Source organism: Chiloscyllium plagiosum, unplaced genomic scaffold (assembly GCF_037043375.1).
Source record: "Chiloscyllium plagiosum isolate Xiang-an unplaced genomic scaffold, Cpla_swu_hap1 HiC_scaffold_35, whole genome shotgun sequence".
Taxonomy (NCBI): domain Eukaryota; kingdom Metazoa; phylum Chordata; class Chondrichthyes; order Orectolobiformes; family Hemiscylliidae; genus Chiloscyllium; species Chiloscyllium plagiosum.
Window position 1 is genome coordinate 65055424 of NW_028270173.1, and position 16895 is coordinate 65072318.

The following is a 16895-nucleotide window of genomic DNA, read 5'->3' on the forward strand; positions in this document are numbered from 1 at the left end:
TCCAGTTCGTTTAGAATTTACCACTTTTCAATCTGATCTCCTCTTATGTTTCTGATCTCTAGTGATCACAGGCCCAGTGAAACCAATCTCTATGCATGGAACAATTCCTTCATTCTGACAATCAGCGTAGTGATCATTTGGTTCCCTCCCTCTATGGTAAATATATTCACTCCTTGGCAGGGAGACAAAAACAAAATACAGTACACCATTTTCCATCTTATCAATTGGAATAACTTCTGAATTTACATCCCTTGCAATGAAGGCTGACTGCATATCTGCCTTCCTAACAGATTTGTAACCTGCCTGTTTACGTTCATTGAGCAGCGAATAAGGAAACTAAGGTTATTTGTATATCCACATTTCTCACTCTTCTCCATTTAAATAATCTGTTATCTGCCATCATACCAAACGTATTAACCTCACGTTAATGCACATTTCCTCCATCAGCCTATAACTTCATTGTGTTTTCCTTCCTGCTCACAATCCTACCCAGTTTCACATGAACACACTGCACTTGGTTGCCGTATTATATCTCGAGTCGCTGAAGCCCAAACACCATCCCTGCTCTTCACCAACAGCCACGTGGAATGGAAACGCACCCTATTTATTCCGACACTCTGTTTAACCTCTCTCAATGAACTATCAATCCATGCCAGTATATAATACCCAAATCCAATGTTTTTGAATTTTGCCTCTAATCTCTTGCGTGGGACCTCATCAAAACCCATCTTGAAATCAAAATAAACCATATCCATTGGTTCTTCATTACGTATTCTACCCTTTGTAGCGCGAAACAACGATTCCACGTGCTGAGCTGAACTTGATTCCCTTTTATAAACCAACGCTGATGTGTGTCTAATCCCATTCATGCTTTCCAAGTGTTTTGTTGTCACGACTGGTGCAATAACATTTTCCTGGCTGCTGATATTAAGCTAAATGGTCTTCAACTCTCTGTTTCTTTTCCTGTCTTTCCTTTTTAAAATAGTAGAGTTAAATTTGCCAACCTCTAATGCATAGCAACAGCTCCAAAGTCTATAGATTTTTTGACAATGAGCAGCCTATCTCCATGACATAGTTTGAGGAGGGTTTGGTCTAGACCATAACAGCATTTACAAATTATCAGTCAAGAGTGTGGTGTTGAAAAGCACAGCAAGTCAGGCAGCATCCAAGGACCAGGAGAATCCGGAATGAGGATTTGATGAAGGGCTTATGCCCGAAACGTCAATTCTTCTGCTGCTCGGATACTGCCTGACCTGCTGTGCTTTTCCAGCACCACACTCTCGACTCTAATCTCCAGCATCTGCAATCCTCATTTCCGCCTTTACAAATTAACAAGCAATTATGGAAGGTTAGCAAGGTGTTGTGAAAGATAATGTATTACTTGGAGAACATATTACTTGGCTAGCTAAGAGGTGACCGAGAGTGGGAATAAATGCGACATTTTTCCTGTTAGCCAATTACAAATAGTAATGTGCCCTAGGGTCAGCGCATGAACATATACGTTGTAAACAAATGCTAATAAATTCGGTGATGGCACCCTAGTATAGTTGGTACGTTTTGGTGATAGCACATGTAGTGTTAAGGATCCAACCAAACCCCCTCAAAATATTCAAAATATCGTCAAGACCGTATCAATTTTTTAAAATTTTGGAGATAATTATAAGGTGTTGCATTCCAGATGCAATTCGATTGGTCAAACCACCTCATTTAATGCAAAACACGATTGATCCACTATCGTTAAAATACAATAAAAGGAAAGATGGAAATTGAATAATTCAATTCAACTGGCAATTTCAGCAGACTGATGATGCTATTACTAATTAACTGTTCGTGTGTGTGTGTGTATGTTTGTGTGTGTGTGTGTGTGTTCATAGTCTTACCACACCATCGGGCTGCTCTCTTGTTACAGAGAAGCAACTGATCATTTAACCTGAGGGCCAGCCGACCTCGGGTGAGGGAAGAGTTTGAGAAGGAGAGTCCTTCATGGTAAGCTCAAACCAGTGATGGAAATTGAGTCCCTATTGTTAACACTGCTCTGGAAACCAATAATCCAGCCAACTGAGCAGAACCAATTCCCCACTATTCCAAGAAAGCAGCATTCCATAAACACACCCTTGCGAAACAGCAAATTCAGAAAACAGTTTGTTTCACATTTAAATCCAGTCGCAGAAAGAAAACCCCCAGCTTTTGGCTGAAACCGAGAGAGGAAAAAATGCACTTCCACAAGACATCAATAACAAATGCTGAACACTAAAGCAAAAACAAACTGGTTGTGTGGGGGCTTGACCACAACCATTCAGGCTGCTTTTACTTTTGCAACATTAAAAAAACGCAAAGCTTCACAGTTTTTTACTCTCGTGACTTCTCTGAACTCTGCAGTTAACCTTCTCATAAAAAAGACTAAATGACCCCCTAAAGCCAAACTATCGTCGATTGGAAACTAAATTGGGAACAGAAGGCTACAACTGGGTATAGAATCAGGAAACAAGAATGTGGAAAGTGATACATTACGCGGGAAATTTTAAACCGCGCAGTTTGTGCAGGAGAAAATGTGGCATTTAAATGGTGAGACAGTAAAGTGCTGTGAGATGCAGAATCATATGCATGCCCTCTTACATAGCATTTGAAAGATTACAGAGAGGCACAACAAGTAATCCAATCGGATGTTTCTGCTATAGGGAGGTTATATTTAAATTATGTAGATACTGGTCCGTCCACCACTGGAGTACTGCGCACATTATTGACTTGTTTGTTTCAAAGAAAGATGTAAATAATCTGTAAAAAAAAGTCAGAAAATGAAATATTGCCAGTGTTGAGTGAGTTGTGTGAGAAAGCAAGGTGAGAAAGACTCGACTTGGATGCACTGAATATTTGAGAGGAATGACACTTAACCGAAACTATAACACCCTCACAGGTTTTAGCTGAGGTCAACAATCTTTTTGAATAGTTTGACATCTTGATTTGCACAAGCCTCATTGGCAATAATAAGTGGATCCTCAGCTTCACTGTATACAATGCCTTCTCATGTTGTTTCTCAGCGCTTATTTCTTATCTCTTGCCCTGCAATTGGCGGCACGGTAGCACAGTGGTTGGCACTGCTGCCTCACAGCGCCGGAGACCCGAGTTCAATTCCCGCCTCAGGCGACTCCCTGTGCGGACTTTGCAATTCTGTTCGGGTTTCCTCCCACAATCCAAAAATGTGCAGCTTAGGTGAATTGGCCATGCCTAGAGTTCGGTGTAGGGAAATGGGCCTGGGTGGGTTGCGCTTTGGCGGGTCGGTGTGGACTTGTTGGGCCGAAGGGCCTGTTTCCATATTGTAAGTAATCTAATCTGATGTTATCAAGAAAGTTTTCTTTTTCCTTCCAGCACCTTGTACTTGCTGCAACCGATTCGATCAAAGCTCTTCTGACTCTAATTTGCTCCAAATATATCAACGTCTCCTAGCTAACCACGTAAGTTATTTTCTCATTGCCAGACCACCCTTTTAAGGACACTCCATTTTATTCTAAATCATGGCAAGCAGGACTGGCCTCAGTAACGTACAGCACCCCATCCTTACGAGACAACAACCGGGGAATCATTGAAACTTTGCTTTCCCTGATCTGTCGCTACATTCTGCTCACCTGTTTCTATTTGAAATGCAGTTCATTCTTGAATCAACTATTTTAGCTCCATATTCATCTTAAGAACAAATAACGTAACAGTACAAGATAGGTCGTTCGGCCCTCGATGCTGGTCCACAGGAGAAATTAATCTGTTGCCTATCTAACCTACACCGTTCCATTATTATCCATATGTATCTCCAATGCCCATTTAAATGCCCTTAACGTCAGCGAGTCTACTACTGTTGCATGCTGGCCTTTGCACGCTCCTACTACTCTCTGAGTGAAGAAATTACCACTAATGTCTATCCGAAATCTATTACCATTCGATTTAAAGCTATGTCACTTCGTGTTAGCCTTCATAATCCGTGGAAAAAGGCTCTCACTGCCCACCGTATCTAACCCTCAGATTATTTTATATGTCTTGATTAAGTCACCTCTCAACCTTCTGCTCTCTAACGAAAACAGCCTCATGTCCCTTAACCTTCCCTCATAAGGCCTTCCTTCCATATCAAGCAACATCCCAGTAAGTCTCCTCTGAACCCTTTGCAAAACTTTCACATCCTTTCTATAATGCGGTGTCCAGAACTATATGCAATAATCCTGGTGCGACCTTACCAGTGTCTTGTAAAGCTGAAACCTGACCTTCCCGCTCTGAAACTCAATCTCCCTTCCAATGATCCCCAACACACCATATTCAGAGTGCTATGGTGTTTGGAAAGTTAACTTACATTATTTCTCCGCACTGCTTCCAGCTCTGCTGAATTTCTACAGACTTTTCTAGTTTTTATTAGAAAGGAAGAATGATTGTGGCCAAAAGCCACAAACCCGGAATCCCTCCTTCCTGTATCAAGCATCCAGATATTATCTTTCTATATCCATTCCCCTAATCTCATGGAACGAGTGGGAATCAAAGGATCACTACCTTATACATTGTATTTGCGAACACCAATGCCATTTCATGATAATTTGAGTGCTGAACTTCAATAATATCTTCATCTTTGCGTTACTCAATCACGGATTTCATTTATTCAGCTTCGCCACCCTCCCCACACCGTCCAAAAAGTTCCCTGCTCCATCTCTGTGACGGCCTTCAGAGTGACATCAGGAAGTCAGTCAGGAAGTATGATACTCAGTGACAATCAGTTCTGAAAGTGCCTGGCTGCCTAACGATGGCATTATTGATGGCTAATGGCATCATCGTTTATCTCTTAGTCCAGAGACCAAGCTAATATTCTTGGGACCCAGGTTTAAATACAACCACTGCAGGAATTTGTATTCAATAGAAATTTAGAGTCAACAGCTGAATGATGAACATCATTGGCAATTTTTGGGAAAGCTCATCAAGTTAATTGTTTGCCATCAAGCTCATCAAGTTTCCATTCAGGAAAAGAAATTACCAAGCTTACTTGGTATGCACGACATGTGATTCCACACTCACAGCTATGTTGCTGACTCTTAACTACCCCGTGGACAATTGGGGATAGGCACTTCATATTAGCCCAGCCAGAATGCCCTCATCCCATGAATGAATAATAAAAATCTTATCAAGATTGCACTTCTGGTTTTTTCAGTTCTTTTGTTTCATTCACTTGTGCATTGTAACCCCGCTCTGCAATAAATTTTTTACATCGGTCAACACTCCCTGCAATCTGCAATCCTGAATTCTGTCCCTGAGGGATACTGCACTTGCTTCATTTTGCTATCGTTCTGGATGTGTATCTGCAATGCAAATATTTATTGACTAGGCGGTATTTTCCCGCTGCTAATTAGTTCCAGAATGTTATCTGCGCTGAAAAGTGACGTAAAATTTCCTTCAAGATTGAAAATGCTACTGGCCTCTTTCAACAAGAGAGAACACATCCAACATGTAACATGTTACCACATAGATACACGACGTTTTAGAGTCATAGAAATGTTCAGCACGGAAACAGACCCTTTGGTCCATCCCGTCCATGCCGACCAGACATCCCAACCCAATCGACAAATAATTGGTAACATTGGGTCTTAGCCGCCTAACTATCTTACTCCTTTGGAATCTAAGTTGAATAAACTGCCGAGACAGTGACTGCTGTGGGAATGTGCCCAATTAATGAAGGTAGAAGTCAATAGTTCACTGCGAAACATAAGGCCGACGTGTCTGTTATCATCTGATCGGAATAGTTCAGCACAAGAACATATCTACACGTTCTGTCTGTATAACTGGCACCACATCTACATCGCGTTCCTGTTTCAAGGCTTGATTGATGCACCAAGAAACGATGGCAGATTGCCAAATGTATGAAACCATGACCAAGATCACCCAGCCTGTGAAAGGAAGTATCCCAGAAAACTTCACAGTGACAGAAGTAGACCTAGCTTCCGTGAATACAAACATAATATCATCGCTGAGTCTGGAGTCATGGCATTTCCTGCGCTCCCTCGGTCCTGAGCAAGTCTGTGGATTATGAGCGGAACACTGTTTTTGGTGTTTTGCTTCATGGTGCTGACTCGACATTTATCTTCGGAATATGGTATATGTCTTTAAATTCCTCCAATCATTCAGCGACCAGGTCTCAGTTTCTATTTGTAAATAACCTTTTTCCATTTCAAGCTCAGACAGTGATGGGATGATATTTTCTTTTTATTCGTTCATAGGATGGGACATCGACGGCAAGGCCACCATTTTTTGCTTATTCCTTTACGCACAGAAGGCAAATAGAGTCAAATACACAGCTGCATGAATAGTGTCTCATATAATTAACTCAAAAAAGCTATGGAAGACTAACATCTCTGATAGAAGTTGGTAGAACCAAGGGAATTTATTGATCATGGTTACGTGTTTACAGTTAGCCCAGCTTTTTGAAACATAAGAAGAGGATGGCGAGGCTGGAACTTTATTCCCTGGAGCAAAAGAGGTTCGTAGGCGACCTTATGCAGGTTTATAGAATCACGAGGGGCAAAGATAAGGTCTTTTCCAAATGGTAGAAGAGGGCAAAACTAGAGGCCATATGGAACCGTGAGTGGATAAAGATTTGAAAGGCATCTGAAGGACAAATTGTTTGCACAGAGGATAATTTGTATGTGGAATGAACGTCCTGAAGATGTTGTAGATGCAGTTACAATTACACCGTTTAAAAGACTTTCGGACTGGCAGTTGTAATAGGAAAGGTTTAGAGGAATATGGAGCAAACATTGGAAAATAAGATTAGTTTAGTTTATGAAACTGTGTTGTCTTGGATGAGTTGGTCTGAAGGGCTCGCTTCCGTGCTGTATGACTCGATGCTTCGATACCGTTTCGAAATTGAATTCACAGTTCACTCATTTCCATTGCGGGCTGTTTGTCCGTGGCCCCAGAACTGCTGTTCAGAATTTCTAGCTCTGTGCCATTGCCACTCTACCCATGACCTAACCGCCGTTAATACGAATTTTCTAACAAATCTGGCATGCTGCAATTACTTGCCACATTTCAACAGTGAGTTTTGGGTTCACCCGGCTGTTGTTAAAGAGAAGTATGAGGATCTTGACTCAGTAACGGTGACGGAATAACATGTTTGCCACAAAGTAGGACGTCATGTGGCTTGGGACACGTTAACCATTGCATTGACATCTCAACTGCTACTTTTCAGAGTGCTGCTAAATGATGATCAAAACGCTTCTGAGGTATGCAGTGTTACACAGATGTATGGATGGTGAGGTGACAGAACGTTTAAAGTGTGGACTGTGGTGCCAATTAAGTGGGAAACTTTGACCTGAATGAGTTTAGCGTGCCGTTAGAATGTCAGTTATCCAGAGAAGCCAAGTGATATGAATATGTTCCAACTGTATGCCGTGTAAAACGAGCATATGCTTTTCGAATTAATCCTCTCTCAAATTCGAAGCTCTGCCCTCTTAGAAAGATGGAAGATGGAAACAGGAGGAGGGCATTTGGCCTTTCTAGCCTGATGCGAGATTCAATATGAACGTGCACTCCACTATTCCTTTTGAACCATGCCTTTTCTTTGCCTTGAACTCTCAGAAATATATCTAATTGTTTCCTGAAGCCATTCAATAATTTGTGCTCAAATGGTTTCAATGAGATCCCTCGCATTCTCGCAAACTTTCAGTGACTGGTGTAGAGAGAGAAAGAGAGATAGATAGATAGAAAGAGAGAGAGAGAGAGAGAGAGAGAGAGAGAGAGAGAGAGAAAGAGAGAGATGACTTGACGTTCAAATACATTACCATCCACGACATTGTCTACGGAACCAAGACCCCTGCAACAGAGACACAATGGCAGCAATGCGTAAAATCTGCCAGAGTCATTTCGTTAATTCATCAATGTCTCCTCGACAATACTTTCCAAATCTTAGTCATGTATCAATTAGAATTCCAAACGAAGCAGGCACAATGTGCTGCTACTGCACCTAAATTTAATTGTAAGCAGCAGATGGAGATACATCATTGTGCCTGCGCTCAAACTTAATTTCTCTGGACGCTGCTAAAGTAAATGCACGCTTCTCGTGACACTTATGTAGGCAAGTAGCGCCCATTCCTTTACAGAGGAACCTCGACTATCTGAAGGACACGGGCGAGGAGTATTTCAAACGGTTGCCAGATAATTGAATGCTGAATAACATAGTTTGCATATTCTCCCCGCGACTTGTGGGTTCACTCCCACAGATGTGCAGGGTTGGGCAAATTGGCCATGCTAAATTGCCCATACCGTTTAGTGATGCGGAGGTTAGGTGCATTAGTCACTATTATACACAGGATAATAGGATAGGGAAATGAATCTGTTTGGGTTGATCCTCGAGGGGTCGCTGTGTACTTGTAGGGCAGAGGGCCTGTTTCCACACTGTAGGGATTCGGAAAAAAGGTGGATTAACCAATGTCCTGTACAGCTGCATCATGATCTCCCAACGCCAATATTCAGTGCTCTGACCAATAAAGGAAAGCAAACGAAACGACTTCTTCACTATCCTATCTACCTGTGAGTCCACTTTCAGCGAACTATGAACCTGCACTCCAAACCTCTTTATTCAGCACCAATGTCCAAGACATTTCCAAAAGTGTAGAAGTCTGATCCTGACTGTGTTACCAAAATGCAGCAACTCACATTTATATAATATGTAATATTGATCCAATATCATAGTTTTGGACAGAGATCCCAGAATGCTAATTGATTTAATTTTTCATCGAGTTTTACGATTATGGTTTGTTATTGAATCACAGACGTATGGGTTTAAAAATGTCTTGAAAAACATCTTGTTATTAGACACTAAAAGTGACAGTTGGATAGATCTTAATACAAATAACAAAATGAAATTGCAACCTGTTTTACAACTTTATCATTTAATAGATGAGCAAATTCAGAGAAATGTCATTCCTATCTCAATTCTCTAATTTTTTTTTTGTTTAATAGTTTCTTCCTTATCTTACTGTCTACTGACTTTTGAGACTCTCCTATGATTGCTAGTAAAGGATTCTGACATGAATCTTTTTCAATTTTCGCTATATTCCTTTCAGCTCTGCTAGGTTCAGCACTTCTCAAATGCTCATTACATGGAAGTTTCATCGGCAACCACCTCTTTTCCAAGGCTGACTCGTTGTGCTGAATTGAAACACTGAATCTTTGCTCTGAAGTTAAAATTAAATAAACGGACCCGACTTGTTTCATGTGACTACCATAAACATATAAAGATAACGATTCTATGCTAAACGATAATTAAATGCAACATATATATTGACACGTTTAATATGTATCATACTCGGTGTCACACCTCTCCACCAGGAGAAAGAAAACGTTTTTTGTAAGAAGCATTTCCATTATCAATCAAGGCGTTTTCATGTCATAATTTCTTTGTTACATCCACAGTAATACCACATTTGCAGTGAATGTAAATTGACTTTTAAAATGTTCTTATTCTGTAAAAATCCAACTTAACCAGCAAATTTGTTTCCAATCACATTTTCTCTCGAACAGTCACAGAATCACAAAATTGCTATGACACAGAGTGAAGCTCTCTGTCCCATTGTGTTTGCACTGGCTTTGTTATCTAGTCCCAATGTCTTTCCTGTCCCCATACCCCTGCAGGCGATGACTATCAAAGGAACATTTAATGCCCCCTTGAATGTCTCCATTGAAGGTGTCTCACCCCTATCTTCAGGAAGTGCATTCCACACCTGAACACCTTGCTGTGTGGTAAAGCTTTTTTCCCACACATTCCCCTTGCTTAGTTTGCACACCTCATTAAAACTGTGTGTCACTAAACATTACTTCTGCCACAAAGATTTATGAGATGTTGGCTTGACTGGATGCCAATACTTAGCACGCATACCTATTTGCCCTTGAGAAGGTACTGACGAGCTGCCTCTTGAATCACTACTGTCTGTTTTGTGTAAGTACATTGATAACATTGTTAGGGAGGGAGTTTCAGAATTTTGGCTAAGTGACAATGAAAGGGAGGCAGTAAATGTCGAAGGCTGTGTGGTGAGTGCCTTTGAGGAGAACCCGTAAATACTGGAATTTCCACAACACTTTGAATGAGCTGAGTTCCTGAGTTCCGTATAAATAACAGTCTCTTCAGAACTGTTGGGTGTGTAAACATTATTATTGTTAAGCCAAACAAATATTCAGTACCTCTCTGCTCCACCAGTGCATATTTACTGACAAGCATTGAACCTTTGAAATAAGTATGCTGATCGCTGAACAGCCATCTTCAGGTAAATTTGTACCAGCCACAATATTATTGGTGTGAATTGTCCATTTGATTAGATTTTCATGACTGTTGGCTGTAAGAACTGGAGTCATTGTCACCGTAGATGTTAAATGTTGAACTAAATGTTTGTTCCGTTCAATTTTTTCCCCCTCTCTTCGATATATTTACCAAAGGAGGAAAAGAGCTGAAATTTGTAAGAATTTCATAACTTACTCATTATTAATTATTATCATCGGTATTCACAGAGCAGAGATACATAATAGTTTAGATCAGAGTGGTGCTGGAAAAGCACAGCAGGTAACATCGTAGCCAGGGTTATCAGTTGGGAGAGTGAGGACCTAGAACACATTAAGATTAAGAAGATTAGGACTGTGTGGAATTTGTACATTCTCCCTGGGTTTGCATAAGTTTTCGCCGTGCTCTGGTTTCCTCAAGATCCCAAAGACATGCAGGCTATGTGGAGTAGCCATGGGAAATGCAGAGTTACAGTATAGAGTATGTAGGTGCATCTGAGTGGGATGCCTGTAAGAATGTTAGTATAGATTGGATGGTTTAACATTGTAGGGATTCTATGATTCCAGTAAGAAAGAGGCATGAGATGTTTTAGGGATATGCAAGTGTACAAATTCACAGTACCTGGGACGATTTATCTCTGCCCACTGTGGGAGGTAGGTAAAGGAAGAAATTTATTGTGCCCCATGGGTATAATTAATACCCCGTTGTCCAGAAGTATAAACCGGATGATTGGAGGATAGCTATTGTGGTTCTTTTGTTCAAGAAGGGCAGAAAGGATAGGCCAGATATTTACAGAACAGTTATTTTGATATCAGATTAGATTAGATTAGATTACTTACAGTGTGGAAACAGGCCCTTCAGCCCAACAAGTCCACACCGACCCGCCGAAGCGTAACCCACCCAGACCCATTCCCCTATATTTACCCCTTCATCTAACACTACGGGCAATTTAGCATGGCCAATTTGCCTAACCTGCACATTTTTTGGATTGTGGGAGGAAACCGGAGCACCCGGAGGAAACCCACGCAGACACGGGGAGAACGTGCAAACTCCACACAGTCAGTCGCCTGAGGCGGGAATTGAACCCGGGTCTCTGGCGCTGTGAGGCAACAGAGCTAACCACTGTGCCACCGTGCCGCCCACAGTGGTAGGAAAAGTATTAGAAAATAAATACGAAGGGTAGAATTAATCAATATTTGGAAAGGCAGGGATTAATCGGGATAGTCAGCCCTGCTTTATTAGAGAAAAGTGCTGTCTGGTCAATCTCATCTTTTTTTTACTGAAACGTTGGCTGATCGTATTGACGGGATCTATAGTAACTTCAGTTATGCATTTGACAAGGTCTGACATGGAATGCTGGTCATAAAGGTAACAGGTTTTGGTATAGAACATAGAACATAGAACAATACAGCACAAAACAGGCCCTTCGGCCCACGATGTTGTGCCAAACATTTGTCCTAGCTTAAGCACCCATCCATGAATCTATCCAATTGCCACTTAAAGGTCACCAAAGATTCTGACTCTACCACTCCCACAAGCAGCGCATTCCATGCCCCCACCACTCTCTGGGTAAAGAACCCACCCCTGACATCGCCCCTATACCTTCCACCCTTCACCTTAAATTTATGTCCCCTTGTAACACTCTGTTGCACCCGGGGAAAAAGTTTCTGACTGTCTACTCTATCTATTCCTCTGATCATCTTATAAACCTCTATCAAGTCATCCCTCATCCTTCGCCGTTCCAACGAGAAAAGGCCTAGCACTCTCAACCTATCCTCGTACGACCTATTCTCCATTCCAGGCAACATCCTGGTAAATCTTCTCTGCACCCTCTCCAAAGCTTCCACATCTTTCCTAAAGTGAGGCGACCAGAACTGCACACAGTACTCCAAATGTGGCCTAACCAAAGTCCTGTACAGTTGCAACATCAAAGGCAACTTGGCAAACCTCATTCAGAAGTTGCCCACAAATAGAAGGTAAGGATGCTGACATAATGTAGTATTTTTTGTGATTGGAAGTCTGTGACCATTCGTGTACTACAGGGGTTGGTGCTAGATCCGTAATATTATGTACATTAACAAATTAGAGGGAGATGTAAAATGTATCATTAATAAATCTGTTGCGGTGCTGTTGATCATAAGGTGGATGATCGTCGTTACAGTCTGATATTGACCAGCTGATAAATTTGTAACTGGGCAGTGGCAGGTAGAATTTCATCTCGATAAGTGTGAGGTGATGCATTTGGGAGGTCTCGTAAGGGAAGGATATGGACAATGCATGGTAGGTCCCTGAAAACACTGAGGAATGAAGCGACCTTGACTTACAAGTAAGTAGATCCATGAAGGCGTCACTACAAATAAACAGAGGAGTGAAGAAGCATACGGTAATTTTGCCTTCATTAGTTGCAACATATTATGTATAAGCAAGAAAGTCTGTTGTAACTTTACAAAATAGTGCTAGGCCACACAGGAAAATTTTAGTTACTACGTTATCCAAAGGACATGATTGCACTGAATAGGAGAGTCACTCAGATGTTACCTTGATTAAAAAGTCTCAGTTAATAGATAAGTTTGGATCGTCTGAGTTTGTTTTCCCTGCTATAGAGGAAGCGGGGGGAGATGGGGTGGGGCAGTAAGGAGGGTTACGTCTGGGGTGATATGACTGAAGTATACAAAATTCTGAGAGGCATAGACAGGGTAGATCATGAGACTCTCTTCCCCATGGCAGTCATTTCTAAGACGAATTGCACCTAAACTGGAGGGCCACTAATATCCTCACAGGTGAGATTCACAGGACCTACTGTGGAGGGTTTAAATTAGAGTGATCACGGGCTAGGAATCAGAGCAGCAGGTCATCAAGTGGAAGTGTTGAGCAGAAGGTCAGAAGTAAGGACCAGTAAGTCATATAGGAAGGACAGGCAGGTATAGGTTAATAAACACAACGGCACATGGGATTAATATGTTCATTTCGATGCAAGGAATAAACGACAAGCCAGATGAGTTTAGAGACTGAATGAGTACATGGGACTATGGTTTTGTGGCCATTACAAATATTTGTTTGAGAGAGGGACTGGACAGACTACTTAATGTTCCAGATTATCATGGTTTTAGATGAGTGAGAGAGAGAAAGGCAAAATATTTTATGAAGTTGCATTACTAATAATGGAGGATGTCACAATTGCACTCAGAGAGGACATACTGAGAACTCACCCACTTCGGAAATATGGGTAGAGCTAAAATATAAGGTGGGTGCAATCACTTGGAAAGGATTATACGATAGCCACTTCCCACCCCCCACCCCATCCCCCAGCAGCCACGAAGACATTGAAGGCAAATATATTGGAGATTATGGAAAGATGTGCGAACAACAGGGCGGCCATAGTGAGCAACTGTTCGATATTGATTGAAACCATCTTACAGCAAAAAGTATCGACGGGGAAGAATTTGTTAAGTGCATCCAAGATGGTTTCGTAAAACAGTGTGTGGACAGTCCAACCAGAGCAGGGGCCATTCTGGAAATTATATTGACCAATGAGCCTGGCCAGGTTACTGACGTTTCAGTGGGAGAGCATTTTAGAAACAATTGTCACAACTCGTTACCATTTAAGATAACGATGAGTAAGGATACCTCCGGATCTTATGGAAAAGAGATAATTTTCGGGAGGGCAAGTTACATCAACATTAGACTGGAGATATGGAGTGTTAATTAGGAGAAATTGTTATTGGGAAAGTCCACATTTGACATGTGAGAGATATTTAAAGACCAGAGTTCAGGACTTGCATCCTCTAGTAAGGAGGACGGAGAAGGCTGAAAAGGTAAGGGACTCTTGAATTACAAGCGACATTGCAAATTCATTGAACAGGAAAAAAAATAAGCAGAATGTTCAAGAATCTAAAATCAGACAGGGCACGTGAGGAAAATAAGAAAAGCAGGAAAAAAAAAACTCAAGCAGGGAATAAGAAGAGCAAGAAGGGACCATAAATTGACCTTGGCTAGTAAGGGGGTTAAAGAGAATCTCAAAGCATTCGACACATGCATTAAAAGCACAGGATAACTAGGGGGAAGGATAAAGGGGGAACATGTGATTGGAGGCAGAGAATGTGGGCGAGATCGTAAGTGAGTATATATTGTTGGTATTCACCCAAGGGAAAGATGTGGAGGATCGTGAGATTAGTGTTGAGCTTACAAATATGCTACTGTAGTTTAAAATCGGGAAACAAGTGGTTTTGGGCCTCTTGAAGCGCATTAAGGTGAGTACTTGCCTGGATCCGATGACATCTACCTCACGTTTTTGAGAGAAGCAAGATAGAAGATTGCTGGGCCTTGACCAGGATACTTATGTCTTCGTTGCCACTGAAGAGGTGAGTTGTTAATATTTTTTCCCACTGTTTAAGAAGGGAAATAATCCAGGAAACTACAGAGCACTGAGTCTCATATCAATGCTAGCACAGAAGTTGTTGGCAAAGCTCAGCATTTCTGGCAGCATCTGTGAAGGGAAATCTAAGTGAACACTTCATGACCCTTTGTCAGTTTTACATTGGTGGCTAGGAAACTATTGGGTGAATTCTCAGTGACATGATTTCTGCATATATGGAAAATCAAGCTTATTCTTAGGCAGTCAGCATGGCTTTGTGCAGGGCTGGTCATGTCTCACTAAATTGACTGAATTTTTCGAGGAGATGACAAAAGGTGATCAAGAGAGTAGGGCAGTGCATGTTGTCTACATGTTTTTTAGTAAGGCTTTTGATAAAGTCCCTCATGGTAGGCCCATGAAGATTAAATTGCATGGAATCCATGGTGACTTGCCCACTTCGAATCAGGATTAGATTGCCCATAGAAGGCAGTGAGCAAGATCGGTGGAGTTGTGGGTACAGTAGAAGGTTGTCAAATAAAACAAAGTGATATAGATCACTTGTAGAGCTGGGTGGAGAAATGGTACATGGAGTTTACTCTAGGCAAGTGTGAGGTGCTGGACAATGGAGGTTCATTTGTTAAGGGGAAGTATCCAGTTAATACAAGGACCCCGAACCACATCAATTCACTGTGGGAATTTGGAGTTCAACTTCATAGCTCCGTGAAAGTTTAAGATCCAGAGGATTAGATCGATTAGATTAAATACAGTGTGGAAACAGGCACGTCGGCCTAACAATTCCACACCGACCCTCTGAAGAGCAACTCACCCAGACCCATTCCCTTATATTTACCCCTTCGCCTAACACTATGGGCAATTTAGTATGGCCAATTCACCTTACCTGCACATTTTTGGACTGTAGGAGGAAACCGGATCACCCGGAGGAAACCCACGCAGACGCAGTGAGAATGTGCAAACTCCACACAGACAGTCGCCTGAGGCGGGAAAGGAACCCGGGTCTCTGGCGCTGTGAGGCAGCAGTGCTCACCCCTGCCCACCGTTTAGTGCTGTCTGCGTTAAAATATCTTTCTCAGTCCCTCCTAAACCACTTGCTCCCAAAACACAAGCAGATATTGTGGTTAAGAAGGTGTATGGCATGCTTACTTGTATTGGTTGGGAAATGAGACACGATGTCATGTTGCAGATTGATAAGAGTTTGGTTAGGCCACACTTGGAAGATTGAATTCAATTCTGCTCGACAAATAACAGAAAGCATGTGGAGGCTTTGGTGCAGCAGTCTATGAAATGCATAGATATTTTGTCAGAATATTTTGCTCGAAGTTGAAACATCTAATAGGAGAGGGCATGCATTTCAGATGAGCAGGCGAAAGTTCAAAGGAAATGTGAAATGCAAGTCTTCTGCACAGAGAGTTGTTGCAGCCTGGAACGCACTGCCAAGGGTAGAGTTGGGGGCAGGTACTGTAGAGATGTTTTAGGTACTCTAGCATGAACACATGAATATGCAAAGAATGAAGGGATGTGGATCAAGGGCAGGCAAAAGGCATTATTTTAATGTGGTATCCTGGGCGGCATTTGGAGATAGTGAGAATTGCAGATGCTAGAGAGTCACAGTGAACAGACAGTTGAACTGGAGAAAGGACAGCAGGTCAAGCAACATGAGAGAACGAGTGGAGTCGATGATTCAGGTCAAAACCTTTCATCAGGATGTCATGTTTGACACATCATTGTCTGAAGGGCCCGTTCCTGTGCTGTAGTGTTTCCTGTTCCATGTAAGATCAGAGGACATAGGTTTATGAAGAGGCGCAAGTGGTTTCGGAGAGACTGAGAAAGACGTTTTAACACAGGCAATACTAAACATTTAAGAATCCTCTGGACCTTAACTTGCATGTTGTGGACCTAAAGCCGTCAGATGGGATTAATGTAGTTTGGTGTTTGCAGAATGACATTGGCATGGTGGGCCGAAAGGACTGTTTCTATTCTGTCAGACAGAATTACTCCACGAATTTCTGATAGAATCCACTCGTGCCAATAAATCTCAGAATTTTACTTCTGGTTTTAGGCATAAGGCAGCCTCCATTTAAACTTTTCACTTCACGTTGGTGCAGATAAGTGATGTTCGCTTTTTCAAATTCATTGTTACTCACACTTGTGTCAAATGGCCTCTTTGCAACTGATTATTCAGCTGATTCAATTTGTGTACACCTTTTTGGTGGATTTGTTTGAATACTG